Here is a 17,060-nt window from a genome sequence, read left to right as displayed (position 1 = left end):
GGCCCTGCTGTTACAGATGGAGGGCTTTGCGTCATATTTCAGGCACAAATTAATACCTGCACTGTCACATCCTTGCACGGCTATTGTCTCTTCCCTGTCAGAAAGTGGTCATGATTTACACGTTGGCGACAGATTCTGAAGAACTGGATTTTAATTATTTTACAGGTCAATGTGGTCTTTTTAAGGTGATGGCTGTTAAAGTACACAGTTTATTTATTAATAAGATTTCTGTCTGGTTTATTTTCGTATACGTGTATACAGTTCTGTGGCTATAACTTTATTTGGAAAGCGGCTTGAAAGGTAAGTGCTTCACCTGTACCTGAACAACATATTATCCGAACTTAGGCTCACGATTGAGTGTCTTGTCTTGAGCTTGTAGCTCAAACTTACAAGGGGAAAAAAGTGACGTAACAACGTAATATGCGCTTACATAACAGCTGTAAGATACCTTTTTATGTGACCTTTCCCGTAGACAGGGTAGCCTTTGATATATTAGTCCTGGAATGGTAAAAACGTTCTGACATGTTCATGTAGGAAAATGATTCTGCAAGGGCGAACGTTCTACCACTGAGTTAATCCAGCACACTGTACTTAAAAAGAGTCTTAGCAAAAAATAAACAAATAAAGTACATGAAATTTAAAATTTGAAAAAGGGCTATTAACCCTACAATCGAAATAATATGATGATGTCCGGGATGCAGTCCTGGCGTCAATGAAGTCTATCTTAATATATAGTTTTGTAAACAGGTTTTGGTGTATCCAGTATAACACTCCAGCCTGGCCGATTAATGTTTTCGCGGTCGCGTGTTCAAAACCTAGCATGCACTATTCGTGTTGTTATGAATTTTGTCCATGCCCTTGTTTTAAGGCACCTGTACCCTTCAAACAAATCTTGTCTTCGGGGTTGGCATCCGTGTAAATTTGAATTTACTAAATAAAGCAAGCTATTTTGCTCAAGAACGCCGGTGACAGAAAAAAGCCAGTATTACCCCACCTACCTCCTATTTATTTAAAGTGCATTTTGTCTGAATAATAACAGCCCCCATCAAATAAGATCTGGAACCTGATGTATCGAAAGCTCTATGGTAACTATAAAAAATGTATATTGGCCATCTCCTTCTGACGTTCTAATGGTTTCTTTACACTAATAAAAACAAAAAATATTGACTTTCAGAGATTGACCGAGTAGGCTGTTTGTAGAAAAGTTATGTTTTTCTATTACTTTTATGGACAATCGATGTGAGAAATCGCTGTAAAGTGGAAATGATGCGAACACATGTAATTTCAAGGTGTGGTTCGTTGTGCTGCTATACGCCATAGTGCTTTATTGAGATAAGGAATCACTTTACGTCTGCTTCCTGCCGGGAGAGACAGGCAGACGACAATAAAATTGGAGGGTGTTCGTCAACGTGGAAGCGGGTGTGTATATACGTATACCAGTTTATGACCTGTCAACCACAAGAAGCCGTGAATGAGTTTGGTCGCAAGTTCTGTGACGTAAGATTCGAATCAGGCGATCTATGTTTGGTAGTTATTGTGGAATCTTGGTTCCGTTTTAGGGATGATACCCCACTTAAGTATACATTTCCTTTTTGTGGAATCGTGTTACGGTCGTTAAATATATCTTTAAAGGTATTTTATTTATTTATACCCACTGCGACGTTGTGAAATAAAGTTAATACATGCGTTACTGTTTCTGTATGCGTGTAGTCTTTCAAGTTGTTACTTTGATGGTTTTGTTGAAGTCTTGTTTGTTGCTCGGTTGTCATTCGCCTCGTTAAACCTACTTCACAGCCGTATTGTTACTTCACAGCCAGATAGGACTGGGTTTATGTACTGGATGCAATGCATTGTGTGACTATTCGAAGAAATGTTTGGCTTGTGTAGTGATATATAGTTTGGGTATGTATTTACACGTTTTAAAAAAAAAAAAAATCTTTCCATAACACTTTTGTCTACCACAAATTGGTTATTTTACGTTTATGTTTAATTTGACTGTTTTATTGTGTTTTGTGTCATAAAGTTTTCTTTCAGGTATAACACATCCATGGTTGTTTGTGTCGTTGATGGTGACATCATCAGTAAGGGGTGGGACGTAGCCCAGTGGTAAAGCGCTCGCTCGGTGCGCGGTCGGTGTGGGATCGATCCCCGTCGGTGGGCCATCATAAAGCTATTTCTCGTTCCAGCCAGTGCACCACAACTGGTATATCAAAAGCCGTGGTATGTACTACCCTGTCTGTGGGATGGTGCATATAAAAGAACCTTTGCTGCTAATCAGAGAGTAGCCCATGAAGTCGCGACAGCGGGTTTCCTCTCTCAATATCTGTGTGGCCTTTAGCCATATGTCTGACGCCATATAACCGTAAATAATATGTGTTGAGTGCGTTGTTAAATAAAACATTTCCTTCTTTCTGATTTTATTCTTAAAGGGACTGTACCGAGATTGCTGCCATTGTTACAAGATGTTGATGTGTAGTCCTTAATCATATGTCTGACGCCATATAACCGTAAATAAAATGTGTTGAGTGCGTCGTTAAATAAAACATTTCTCTCTTACTTTCATCAGTAAAGTACTTTTCTTGTTCTTTTTTTATAAACACATGGTATCATCGCTCTTTTGACAGTAATTTTGGGTATAATCGTTTGCAGGTTTCACGACAAACCCCACCAGCATGTGTATAATATATTGCTTCAAATAAAAGAAATGTTCAATCCCTGAGCTTGCATATTGATGAGTTCTGCTTTTAACCATGGATACTTGTTATTCGTCGATGTTTTATCCGTTGTATGATGATACTAACGCCTGTCTCAGCATTGATCATTATGGGGGAGGCGGGAGGTACCTTTATTATTATTTTATGCCTTGCGGGTCTACTACAATATTTTCTCTTTGCTATCTTGGCTATTAAAGTGTTTAAAAATTGTAATTAATGAGTATAGTATACCCCCCCCCCCCCCCCCCCAAAAAAAAAAAAAAAAAAAAAAACACAACAAAAACACAACAAACAAACAAAAAACAAACAAACAAACAAACAAACGAATACACACCCCTTGTGATCAGTCCTGGAACAATCTTAGCTATACGCTTCAATCAGCGGAAAGGTGGACATGTCGTGGCCGAAAGTCTTGTTGGCGTCTGCCAATACTATGACGTCCTGATAAGCGTCTTTGTGTATGGGTGTCAAAGCAACATGCCCTGGACATCACCGACCACCCACCCACACGACGTAGAGAAGATAAATTTCCATAATAACATGCCTGTAGTTCATTGTTCACAATCGCTGTATAGACATATATGGGTGATCAATAGACATTTCATTCTGGGTTTGGTTGTTAAATTGTAAACGAATAACCTGGCATTACAACTACACTTGAGATAATTCAGTCGAAATCTCACAATTGTTGTTAAGACGTTCACCGGTAATTTACTGTTCAGATATTTTTCTCATTGTCCAAAGAGTACCATCAGTTTTAAGTCGTTAACCAGATCAGAAGAGCCTTCCATGGGTTGATAAGTCTCCGTTATTTCTTCTTCGTGAACTTTCACGGCTTATTTAGCCATAACTGACCTGTTTTACTAAAATATTCACTTAAAAAAAAAAAATATCATTACATAATTATTATATAGAGATTTTTCATAATAATTAAGAAACAAATAGTTTAGATTGTGATATTCATATGACACCTTCAAACTGAAAAGCCGCTATGTCTTAGTTTGTCAGTATGTCAATTCGAATGTTATATTTTAATAGACTTACAAGTTATATTTCTGTTAACTTACAACACTCTGCATACTAATACACCTTTCCCATATTTTAATAGACTTACAAGTTATATTTCTGTTAACTTACAACACTCTGCATACTAATACACCTTTTCCAGCTGTGTTCAGGGAGGATGAACGACCCTGCTACCAGTCACCCCTAAGGCAAACGTACTAAACCCGAGTTGTAAAAAACTAGCGCTACCAGTCACCCCTAAGGCAAACGTTCTACACCTTAGTTGTAAACATCTAGCGCACTGAACTTAAAAAGAATCTTAGCAGAAAACTGGTTTACAGTCACAAATAATTATTATTATTAAGTATTGTCCTATATTGGTGAGGTTTTGTTTTGTGGGTTTTTTTTTTTAAATATAGCCACTGACTAATAATGTCTAGTCGTGTACATACATTATATTATTAGTTTTACGCCAATACTTGCAAGGGAACTGTAGTTGTGTACAAACTACGAGTACACATTTCAACAGACATCGATTTTACGTGGTATCTATTGTAATAGACCTACACTTGATACATTTGATAGACAGAGCGGATATTCAAGTTCATTAAGAGTGTTATCTTTATTATACGATTTCCACGCGACTTCAGTTAAACAGTCAGTACTTAATTGCTTTACTCACCCAGAAACATTTTGATTTTGTTCCATACAAATATTACGTCGCTGCTCATTCAGTTTTTCTTCCACCAGTCATTGTTTGGGATTCATTGCGTGAATTCTGCTCGGCTTCCGTTGAGTGTGTTTGGTCTTTTCTCGCTCAAATTCACTTTAATAGCAGGAAGCCATTTTGTCTGCACATGTGCATCACTGCTCAGTTTAACTAGCTCTTTTGAACATTTTGTTTCTCCTTAGTTTTTCTGTCTGTTTGATTTATCGATTGGATTCCTTTTTTAGTCCAGATGATTTTGTTTCTGGGGGAGTCTTCTGTCTGACTAATTTTTTTCCAACTTTTTGAATATTTTGTATAATGTGTGTATTGAGAGCAGGTCGTGGTGGAAGTACTTTATCCTGTAGATGTTTTAAGTTTTTCCCGTTTCAACCTGTGTATCTGTGCTTTGCTTTAAAAAATGTCATGCCTTCAGATAAGTGAACATAAGATTCGTTGCATATAATATTACAGAAAGGCGTAACGTTTTAGAAAACCAGCAGCATAATGCAATGAACTAAACCGGCATGTTTTCATATCATGGCGACAGGCCGTAGCTCAGTCTAGGATCGATCCCCGTCGGTGGGCCATTGGGTTATTTCTCGTTCCAGCCAGTGCTCGACAACTGGTGTAACAAAGGCCGTGGTATGTACTATCCTGTCTGTGGGATGGTGCATATTAAAGATCCTTTGATGCTAACCGGAAAGAGTAGCCCATGAAGTGTCGACAGCGGGTTTCCTCTCTCAATATCTGTGTGGTCCTTAACAATATGTTCGACGCCATATAACCGTAAATAAAATGTGTTGAGTGTGTCGTTAAATAAAACATTTCCTTCCTGTTTTCATATAGCAAATATAGAAATAAAAGTTTGTTTTGTTTAACGACACCACTAGAGCACATTGATTAATTAATTATCGGGTATTGGATGTCAAATTTGTTTAATTCTGACACGTAGTTATCAGGGGAAAAACCGCTATATTTTTTCTTAATGAAGCACATACCATGGCCTTTGACCTGTTGTGGTACACTGGTTGGAACGAGAAAAACCCAAATCACTTGAATGGATTCACCGAGGTGGTTCGATTCTGCGACGATATAGAAATGTCTGAAGGTGTTTGACTAGATAGGCTTCTTTGTGTGAATGTTTTTATTAGTTAAAATTGAACAAGCTAGTCTGTTCCATCATATGTACGTCCGTTCACAAAGGTCTTAATCACGTTTCTCTCAGTACAAGTACGTTTGTAATGGATGCAATGATAGCTTCCAAGAGTTCAAGAACATTTTTTTCCCCCGCAAGCTCTGACATTTGTCAGTCCCTTGGATTCAAGTTTGTTCCATTTTGTTATTTATACGGGAACACAATCAGTATTTTATAAAATACCTCGTCGAGTACAATGAATACCTCGTAAAAAGACAAGTACTTTCTCAGGAAAAATAACAGTGATTGCAGGAAGCGTGTTTTAAATGCCTGACGCGTATATAATTTGACATGTTACAGTTTGACCTTCTGACAGAAAAAAAATTCCTGTTTCACATGAGTGCACGCTTTCACAAAACGTTAACTCCAACAACTCATTTGCCTGACCGCAAGACCAAACGCGCGATCAGATTTTCCGTTCCTCGTGAATTTCCTCCACTTCGCAGATGTTAATCTCTCATTAATATCAATAATTAAAAACGTTAATTAAAAATTCGACACTGATCAGACTGTGTGTCGCGTGTATCTTTAACCCGCTGATGGGAGAGTTTTATTCCAGTCCCTGGGGAGATAGCTGTTGGAGATAGTACGCTTCGCTGGTCATTCATAACCAACGTCTTATGCGTCTGGCACAAAATAGCTCCACCGATATTGTTTGTATATGGTTTTTATAACTGGCCTGTCGGTGTCACTGACATCCCAGATGATAAAGATATCTACCTCGTTCACGGAGCTTATTAGAGCTTACTTCGTGCATTAAGGACGTATGGCTGTTTGTATGCATTACTCTGTCGGCTCTGTGAAAGACGCGCTGTTTCAGAAACACGGTGAATGGTGAACTTTGGGTCGGGACAAAGGCATTGTCATAGGACCTGCCTCTTTCGCTGTTCGCCACTAGAGTCGGCTAAATGTTTTCTCCTTTGCAACGATAGACAACAGGCAAGAGTTGTATTGGGAGTTAGGAGTGTACAGCTTCGTTTGTCATTCATTACCCGGCATTTACCTAGCTTTGTTTGGGAACTGATCTGCAAGACGAGGAATATACCTTTTGTCTTTGAAATCAGCGTCAGTTGTGGACAAGTTCACGTCATCGCAGTGGGCGTGTCCTGGTGGGCTACAGCGACAGCTCTAATTTCCATTGATTTTATTTTCAAGTCGGCTTGTCATTACGGAACATGTCACCGACACCGATGACATCTTGCAAAAGAAAATATCGATGTCGTGATTTCCAAGATGGATTGCTCGCTACGTTGTTTTTTGCCCCCATCGAATTGTGTATTCTGATCACGGACGACACGCGATCGCCATGCAGATTCCGTCAATAAATATGACTCTGTATGTCAGAACAGACCGTGTGACAAAGTTTTAGTGTGTAATTTCCATTCAGTGGTGTGGTTTGTTTCTTTCTGTCGATCTGTTTCGAAGTTTCTCAATAGTGGTTTTGTTGCCATGCGTAGAAGAGTGTTAAAGGATATTACCTGCTGAGAACACGTTTACGCTATGTTTACCTGGATACTCAAATGTGTACTAAATGAAGTGACGGCATCATGAAAGACTTGACGTTAATCGGACAGGTAAGTTTACAGGTTCTGTGATGGTTTGAGGGAACTATAATATTGCATCGCCTGCACAAGTAATAGGTTTACTTGGATATACTTGGTAACTGTTATAGGAAAGCCAGTGGATGTGCTTGTGATTCATTTAGCTTTCTTTTCTTTACAATAGTGAAATCTGCAATGAAATGCAGGCCGATGACTTTGATGTATTATATTATTGCACGGTCTGTGTATTACATATAAATTAATACACAAACGACGCCCAACATAGAGGGTTTTTTTCCTCTACAGAAAATTGTCTATCATTCAGCACGTTTCAACTTTATTATGTTCAGCTCATTTGTCGGTTACAATGAATTTTTCCTCCCTTTTCCTTCAAAAATAGTTTTTGCTTTGAAGTCTTTACTGGGAATTTGCCGTTTTGTAAACAGTACACCTTTTCGTCTGCACGCTTTGTTGTGTTTTGACATATCCGACACTGGATATTGTGTAACTGTCGACTCTCCGCCGGGATCCGCTTAACCGGGGTCTAATGTGGCACCTCAGTCGCAGATCCAGACGATTAAACAGCCGGCTACCTGGCTTTATGTGCAGCTAGAGGAATTCGTCCACTATCATTGCCTTTGATGTTTCACGAGTAGATCAACACCCTTTACGCAATCAAATCTAGATAGGCGACAATTACTGGAAAACGAGATTCGATTGCTTTTTTTTTTCTCTCCCTATATTATTAGCTCTGGCGGTGAATTGTGTACACTGTGGTCGAGGTGCATGCGGTGGTTATCGTTTTCTCGCATCGTCGCACGAAATCTGGCAGTCGATAAGTCATCTCTGGTCTGTAATATATTATATAGTCATGTGGCCGTCTTATCGGACCACAGAAAACGAATCGCTTAAAGGTACTTCGTTTGCTTTTTGCTATTTCTAGATACGGTACGTGCATCGATGTGTCCTATGTATCTGCTGCCATGTTTAACCGATAGTAGTTTTTGTCCTTGGGGCTGGTCACAGTGATTATGTTGAATGGAATTTTGTTTTAAAGATCTTTTAAAACATTTGCAATGTTTTTATTATAAATGGTTTTTAACAATGGTAAGTGTAAGTACAAACCGTGTATATTATATAGCAGCCAATTATTTGTGTTATTGTAATAGCTAATGACGATATCGAGTCTGCCTTGGAGGAGGTGCATGCGGTGGTTATCGTTTTTTCGCATCGTCGCACGAAATCTGGCAGTCGATAAGTCATCTCTGGTCTGTAATATATTATATAGTCATGTGGCCGTCTTATCGGACCACAGAAAACGAATCGCTTAAAGGTACTTCGTTTGCTTTTTGCTATTTCTAGATACGGTACGTGCATCGATGTGTCCTATGTATCTGCTGCCATGTTTAACCGATAGTAGTTTTTGTCCTTGGGGCTGGTCAACAGTGATTATGTTGAATGGAATTTTGTTTTAAAGATCTTTTAAAACATTTGCAATGTTTTTATTATAAATGGTTTTTAACAATGGTAAGTGTAAGTACAAACCGTGTATATTATATAGCAGCCAATTATTTGTGTTATTGTAATAGCTAATGACGATATCGAGTCTGCCTTGGAGTAGCCTGTTTAATATGTTAGTTCTCACTATTGTCATCACCTTCCAGTTCGTTTACTGCCTTTCCTGACCAACGTTTTAAAAGTACCTAGGTTTTGCTTTTTATAGTATATATTACTAGATATGTGTATATTTTCAATCAATTTTTTTTTTGGTATAAACATCTTTAAGTTCCTACCGGCCTCGGTGGCGTCGTGGCAGGCCATCGGTCTACAGGCTGGTAGGTACTGGGTTCGGATCCCAGTCGAGGCATGGGATTTTTAATCCAGATACCGACTCCAAACCCTGAGTGAGTGCTCCACAAGGCTCAATGGGTAGGTGTAAACCACTTGCACCGACCAGTGATCCATAACTGGTTCAACAAAGGCCATGGTTTGTGCTATCCTGCCTGTGGGAAGCGCAAATAAAAGATCCCTTGCTGCCTGTCGTAAAGAAGAGTAGCCTATGTGGCGACAGCGGGTTTCCTCTAAAAACAGTGTCAGAATGACCATATGTTTGACGTCCAATAGCCGATGATAAGATTAAAAATCAATGTGCTCTAGTGGCGTCGTTAAATAAAACAAACTTTACTTCTTTTTTTTTAAGTTCCAAACATAATATCAAAAAAAGGTACACATGGTATATACGTAATTTGAATAAAGAGTTAGTCAGTAACAATGTGAACTAGCTCATATAAAGTCATTCAGTAACAATGTGAACTAGCTCATATAAAGTCTAGAAGTTTGTTTTGTTTAACGACACCACTGGAGCACATTGATTAATTAATCTTCGGCTATTGAATGTCAAACATTTGGTAATTCTGATTCGTAATCATCAGAGGAAACCTGCTACATGTTTCCTAATGAAGCAAGGGATATTTTATATGCACTTTTCCACAGACAGGAAATCACATACCACGGCCTTTGTCCAGTTGTGGTGCACTGGTTGGAACGAGAGAAAAAAAACCAATTAGTTGAGTGGATCCACCGAGGTGGTTCGATCCTGCGACGCAAGCACCTGAAGCGATCACTCAACCGATTGAGCTAAATCCCGGCCCAATAAAGTGTTGAGTGATGAAAGTGCCAAGACAAGTTGTCATTAGTTCGTTTGACGCTGTGTTACAAGCTTTTAAACGAAATTAAAACAGAAAGTTACCATTAACCCAGTACTGACAGCAAGACAGATTAGAAGGGTTCGTATCTTCTACTGGGACAAAATAGCTGGAATCGAATATCTGGTGAGGACACATACTGGAGTTGTTTTGTTGTGAGTTATTGGCATACTACCTGCAGAAATTTGACCGAATTTGAAGATATAATGACTCTAAATAAAACAAACGAAACGTAACTTAATCAATTACATTGTAACTTAATATAACGGTAGGATCCAACGATCCTTTAAATTGTTTTGTGGGCCTTTTTTTATTGAGTTTAATTGTTGAATAATTAGTATAGGGTTTTTTATTGTTCAAGTTTGACAACCAATATTCGATTTATTCATGGAGTCTTGTTCCTTTTGTAATTTTAACCATCAGAAGGTGGGTTTTTTCACAATGTTGAAGTAACAAACTATATATTTTTTCTTACAACATTTTTATCGTTTCATTGAAAACACGGAAATCACAAGGTACATGAAAACTGGTACATCTTTTTTTTTCGTCTTTTTTTTTTTTAAGAGGGGATCTTTAGAACAATGTTGTTAATTTGGCATTGATATATTAGTCAAAAACACACTTCTTTAGGATAATTTTTTTTCTGTTGCCATGGGAAAATATTTGCGATGTTGACGATATTGCCATTCTCTGACTAATGTGTTCGGTTTGGGTCTCTTTGTTGCTTGGTAATGTCGCTGATTATCTTTCGATCGCCGTCTTGAAAAAACATAATAAACGATAATTAGGCGACACGGGGCAGCCCGTCTGATTACTGCATGCAACATCTTCATTGTGGCTTGTACCCAGCCGCACACGGCCGGTCGCAGTCCCCGCTGTTCATTGGGGCGTGTCATTCACAAAGGCTGCTTAGTTTTGCGTTTTTAAAATATGGCCAACATATCATTATTTGACAGGATGTCCAACGGCCACGTGAAGATAAACTCTAGACACATGCGTGGATCACAAATCACAGAATACAGCTATGACGCTGCGGCAACGTAAGCGTTTCTGGTGGATGTTTGTGGTAGTAAATGTCATATATGTACAGAATGTATTATAACTAAATTTTGTAATATGGCCGGTGAGCTTTAATTGGTTTTCTTTGTGGAACTTACAGGTTGGTGTTTCGTCCATACTGATTGTGGTAATGTGGAGACTAGTTTTACCTATAGATAGTTGTAAACTAAGATTATTTTTCTTCTTCTTGTTTTGTATATATATAGGCCGTACTTGGCCATGAAGGAACTAGGAGAGAGAGAGAGAGAGAGAGAGAGAGAGAGAGAGAGAGAGAGAGAGAGAGAGAGAGAGAGAGAGAGAGAGAGAGAGAGAGAGAGAGAGAGAGAGAGTGTGCGTGTGTGTAGAACATTGTAATACTTTGTGGGTGTGTGTGTGTGTGTGTGTATATATGCTCTAGTCTAGATAGGGGATAGATAACTGCCCCCCACCCCCACCTCTTCTCGCTTCAGGTATGACAGTTATACATGCTTAGGATCTGAGGTGGAATACACCGTTACTTGAGTCCGTCCCATGTCGATTCCAGTGGCTTCAGAAATGACGATTAAAACGAGTTACCGTTAAAGTTACGAAGACTTTACTTTCCTTCAGGCGATGATGTCGATGTGGGAGGAGGCAATGGAAGTACAGCGAAATTAATTGATGACGATACTTTGCTTCATTGCACATTACGTTTTACGCATACATTTTATAACCCATTTTCCCGTGGGACTTTTAGCCGATGACTTTTTATAGAATGTCTTGAAAAGGAATCGATTTCCAGGAAATTATGAAGTCCTGTAGCTTAGATATATTTTATGGTGTTGCGTGGTTTGATCTCTGCGACGAAGCGCTTGTTCAGTCAATTACCGTGGACGGCTGAGTTCTTTGAAGTTGCCGACTGATTATTATCCAGTTGTAATACCGAATGAATCTATGGTTTCTTACTTTTATGATAAATTGTTTGAACGAAATCGGATTTTATCAACGATTATTGCTTTGATGTTGTATGCTGGCTGAACTTCTAACTTGTAGTACTAGTACAATTTCAAGGTGAACACCAAACGTGTTAAACGTATAATACATTGACATACATATCGGGTGACGATTCAGTGGCATGTTCAGTAGGCCGAGCGCTCGCAGTCACTCGCTAACCAGAGGCAAGTCCAGCCAGACGTATGGCGCTAACGTTTGCTACACTAGATTTTACGCTACACATTAAACTTAATGGCCACCTCGGGAACCAGTCGAAATAGAGAGCTAACGTTACATTGTTCACTGTCACTGAACACGGGGTTGATTTCTCCTCGGGCGTTTTTCACTAAACGTTTACAGACTGCTTTGACTGGTTTCCGAACACACGTTAGTCTATTTAGCGACTACTGATACTAAACGGTGGGGGGTGGGGAGACAAGCTACATATTAGTATTAATTTGATTTTCAACTGGAGGGGGATTTATCCCCGGCCTGACACCCCAACCCCTCTCAAGGGACGTAATTTAATAGAGTGGGATATCTATTGTGGTGTTTGTTTGTGTGTGAGAGAGAGAGAGAGAGAGAGAGAGAGAGAGAGAGAGAGAGAGAGAGAGAGAGAGAGAGAGAGAGAGAGAGAGAGAGAGAGAGAGAGAGAGAGAGAGAGAGGGGTGTGTGTGTGTGTGTGACAAACCATATTTTATTTATTTACAGAGTAGCAAATTACTTACATTTTTGTCATCAAGTGTGTGTGTGGTGGGGGAGACACAGGCCTCTGCTCCAACCCAGTTCTTACTGGCTTGCTCTTCACCTTCAGACTCCCATGTACATGCCTTTGTATTAGACTGATTGTCATTAACTGTATATTAATGTAGCTGTTAACAGCCATTCCCAGACTGCTATCATGATTTACAGGAAACCAGCTGTGACCCCAACTGAACATATCACTTACACACACACCTACACACACACACACACACACACACACACACACACACACACACACATGCACTCATTTGCAGTATCACTAGCTGTTCCCCCAACATGCGCGCACACACAGTCACAGGGGTGTCCTCCCATAAGACAGACGTCCCATAACGCAGACGCGTTAAAACAACACAAGACCCATTACTAATTACCTGCCGTTTACCTTGAATAATACATGTAGTAAATAATGGAATAGTCGGATACAATTAAATACAAAACACATAACAAAATTATATAAAATTAGATTTATTTATACACATACATATACCCGGGATACACATTTTAACATGTCTCACGATTCAATTTTCTGTCTGTTCCACAATTTATACTAATTTTAACAGATGTCCAACAGCATCCAAGAACTGAATGGGCGTTTTCTGTTCAAGGGTTAGTTGCGCCTTCAATCTCACGATTCTATTTTCATTCTGCTTATACACTCTCTTTCTTGGTGGTGGGGCAGCTCCAAAGTTTATCTGTCTCAATTTAGCACGTTCGGAGGTCTCTATTCCTTTGATTAATTCTACAAATCGGTATATGTTTGGATGATGAACTTGGATTGAACGATTTATTCTGGAATGAAATCCCTCCAGATTATTATTTGTTCTTGGGCCAGTGGTCGGATGATGGTTCCATACAATCAAAGGGAATCTGGAGTCATCGTCTACCCATGTTAAAACAACATAATCATTAAATGCCTCCGCCTGTGGAACATCAGGTCCGTCATTCATAGCTTCTAACCATGCATCCTGTACTTGTGCAATGGGCAAAAGTGGTAGTCCAGCAGCCCTCCGAATCCATGTCTGTACAGCTGGATCTTCTTTGTACAAAACAGCAAGACCCAGTTCTTGAGTTTTTCCTCCAAATGGCCTGTGTAAAGTGAAAAAAAGCACCCTTTTTACTTCAGCTTGCGGAAACTCCGTCTCAACTGCCTGGATTGCAGCCATCTCAAAATCAGTCTGAACTTTACTTGGAGCAAGGGGTTGGTTTAATAATTGTTGAACTTCATTTTTCAACAAACTGAACAGTCTAATGTATGTTATCCTCTGTTTATCGGGAAGAAGAGCAAACACAAGGGATACATAGTGGTTCCGTCCATAGCATGGATGATGTATAATTGGTTCCACAATGCTGGACAAGAAGAGAAAGTTCCGTCCATAAAAATGGATTCTGCAGCCCCTGTAGAGCTACGATTTGCTCATCTGTAGAGAACACAAGCATGTTATCTTCATTTCCATCGCTAAATAACAGGTAGCGTCTTCCGTCATTTGTCTGTGTCCATGGTTCTTCTAGGATGACATCGGCTCTAGTCTGTGGTAGGGCAGGTATCAGAACTCGTCTCTGTCTGTACAGTGCACCGCTCATACTGGGAAAGGAAGGCAAATGAGGAACAGTTTCTAATGCTTGCTTTGCAACCTCATCATTGTATATTTGCTGCATAGGTGTTGTTTCTTCTCTTGCTCGCTTCCGTAGTATGCTGATAAACCGAGCAACATTCGGATCACTTGGAAGATGGTTGTGTTCCGATGTGTTCCGTACAAATTCGCCGACAGTGGTGCATTTCCCGGTACACGTTTTTGTCACGCATCTCCAGTGAACACTTTTCCCTCTGGTGCGATTCTTTGCAAATAAAAATCCATCCAATATTACTTGTGGTGAACCTTTTTGTGATTGAACAAATTCTATCCTTCTAAGACCAGCCATGACTAAAAAATTGAATGACGTGACGTGACACTAGTTTTTACGTGCCTATATCCACAGAGGTTCAGGCACGCCCACCTCGGATTTAATCTCTGACTTCGCCAGTGACTAACTCCGGGGCAGGGGGGGGGGGGGGGGGGGGGGGGGGGATTGAGTTTGAAGTGTGCAGAATTTGGAAAATAGCCAGTTAGTAGCGTCCAGCGAGAGCGCGGACCAAATAGCAGACACCAAGTGAGGCCGTGCTGTGATTGGCTGAATTTCGATTCCTTGGTGAGACCTGTCTTCTACCTAAGTAAAAATGAGACTACCTGCATCCAGCCATGTCCGGACTTTAAAATTAAACCCAAAAGTAGTTTTGACTGCTCGGCCTGAAAGTTTTTAAGGTGATTTGAGCAATTGAACGGGCGCCAAAGTAAAGTGCGTTGGACTATTTATAAAAAAATAAACATAAGAATTTAGAACCACGGCCGCAAGTTTTTTAAAGTCCAACTAGGCCCAAAAACGGAGGTTACCTGTCCTAGATAAGGTTGACTAGGGGGAGGAGAGCCACACCCTCGTATCCAAGTTGGGGATCAGCTGGTGGATGTCTGGCTTCGCTAGCAGTCTGGTAATAGCAGGATACTGTTCGCTGAACACCTTCTTCATCAGTCGATGGATCGAAATGTTGTCCATTTCTGCAAACAGTAGAGCCTGGCTGTAGCGGTTGTCCAGATGGTGTGTTGCACACACAGCTTTTTTCCCGTCCTTGAACGTCACTGGGTGCAGCTCGTACTCCCCCTGTCCGTCGGGCATGTCCTCAAAGTTCCTACATCGTGGAACCGTGAGGAGCTTTTTGGTGTCCGAGATGTTACCGACAAAGCAGTTGAGGTAGCGCCGATTCAGCTTCCCGTGCAGAGTCCAGGGGTCCATGGTGTCTCCGGACTCTGCACCTTCGGGTGGTGGCTGTGGTTGTTTCGGCGGTGTCCTGGTGGTAGTGACCGCAATCGACGCTTCCGCCTTCCGCTTTCCAACGGCACCTTGACGGTCCTGCGTCTCAGTTGGTGTCACCGGTAAAGTTGGCGACATACCACTGGACGCAAGAGTAGCCCAAGATGAAGTGGGCCGCCGGGTCGGAGTTTCGCAGATTGCTGTGCTGGACTCCTTCTCTTGGGCCGTCTCTGAAGTAGGGCAGGTCGGGACCACGGTCTCTTCCTTCCTCTTCTTGGGCGAAACTGCAGGGCGCGGCGACGCAGAAGGAGCCGCTGCCGGTAGTTGAGCTACCGGGTTTGGCCCCCCCTGAACCGCTCCCTGCGGGTTTCTCCTCTTCCTCCATCTAGTTCTCCTCTTCTTCTGTGGTTGCGCGTCGCTGTACACCAAAGTCACGGTTGCCCGTGACCCGGTGTACGCGACGCGGTACTCCAGTAGAACTCCGTAGCTTGTAATCAGTCCCCCAGGGGGGGGTAACTGCAGAGAGCATGAACAAAGGTCTTGCTTCATCTTATACAATAACGTGAGTGTGTGCTGCTGAAATTGAATGACTGTTTTTGGTAGCTACATGCAGTTAATATATAAGAACTTTTATGTTATCTCTGTGCTTAGCTATGGTTTAAATGTATGGTCAATGAAATACAAGACATTGGTCGTCAGAGACATAATACTCATTGATATACAAACAATGTCTATCTGAAGTGAAATGAATTGTATACGGATGTTGCTAAACTCTAAAAACACGGACATCATAAAACACAGTATCTTTACATTTGTTAATTCTGTTTAGCAGATTACAATTAACTTCTCCTAGTTGCCTGTGTGGAATTGGTAGATATAACAATTTTTTTAAATAGGTACTGTCATAACTGTGCGGTAATCATATTGATATAAAAACAAAACATTGTCAATCTGAAGTGAAATGAATTGAATGGAGATATTGCAGTGGAAAATCCACCAAGCACTGTATCTTTACATTTATTAATTGCATTTACCAGATTACAATTAAGCTCTCGCTGTTGTTTGCATGAAATCAGCTCATTAATTAAGACTGCTGTTGCACTGCAGCATAGCTTGCTGAGCAGATTGGAGCAATACCATTAACGCAGTCAGGGGTGTACAGGATACATTACATAACCCAATAAAGAGTTTTGTCTATCAAATGGCATGTCTGCCTTATGGGACGTCTGTCTTATGGGAGTGAACCGTCACAGGCACACATAGTCACACACACAGTCACACACACATGTATACAGTCACACACACACACGTCATGTACACAGTCACACACACACACATGCATGCACACACACACACAGTTGAAAGGCAAATAATATACATAATTTTAATATATATTACATATATTTTATAAAATTTATAAAATTATAGTTAATTATTTTTAGTATTACATGCTATGTTTTGGAGAGGTGCTTTCTTGATGACCCCCTCCCCTAACCCATTATCAACTGCATTATTTATTCTGCACTGTTAGACTTAACATGAAAGCTAAATTTGTTCTTGTAATTGTACAAT

The 17,060-nt window shown here is 40.4% G+C and overlaps 1 protein-coding gene across 1 annotated transcript in view; it reads left to right on the top strand.

The window, feature by feature from the left end:
• The first annotated feature begins 207 nt into the window (after positions 1-207).
• Positions 208-17,060, top strand: part of LOC121371399 (kinesin-like protein KIF26B) — a 217,361-nt gene continuing 200,508 nt past the window's right edge. The window contains exon 1 of the mRNA XM_041497266.1: positions 208-300. The gene's annotated coding sequence lies outside the window, so the exon portion shown is untranslated. The remainder of the gene's footprint in view (positions 301-17,060) is intronic.

Source organism: Gigantopelta aegis, chromosome 4 (assembly GCF_016097555.1).
Source record: "Gigantopelta aegis isolate Gae_Host chromosome 4, Gae_host_genome, whole genome shotgun sequence".
NCBI classification, from domain to species: domain Eukaryota; kingdom Metazoa; phylum Mollusca; class Gastropoda; order Neomphalida; family Peltospiridae; genus Gigantopelta; species Gigantopelta aegis.
This window is presented reverse-complemented; position numbering and strand designations above follow the sequence as displayed.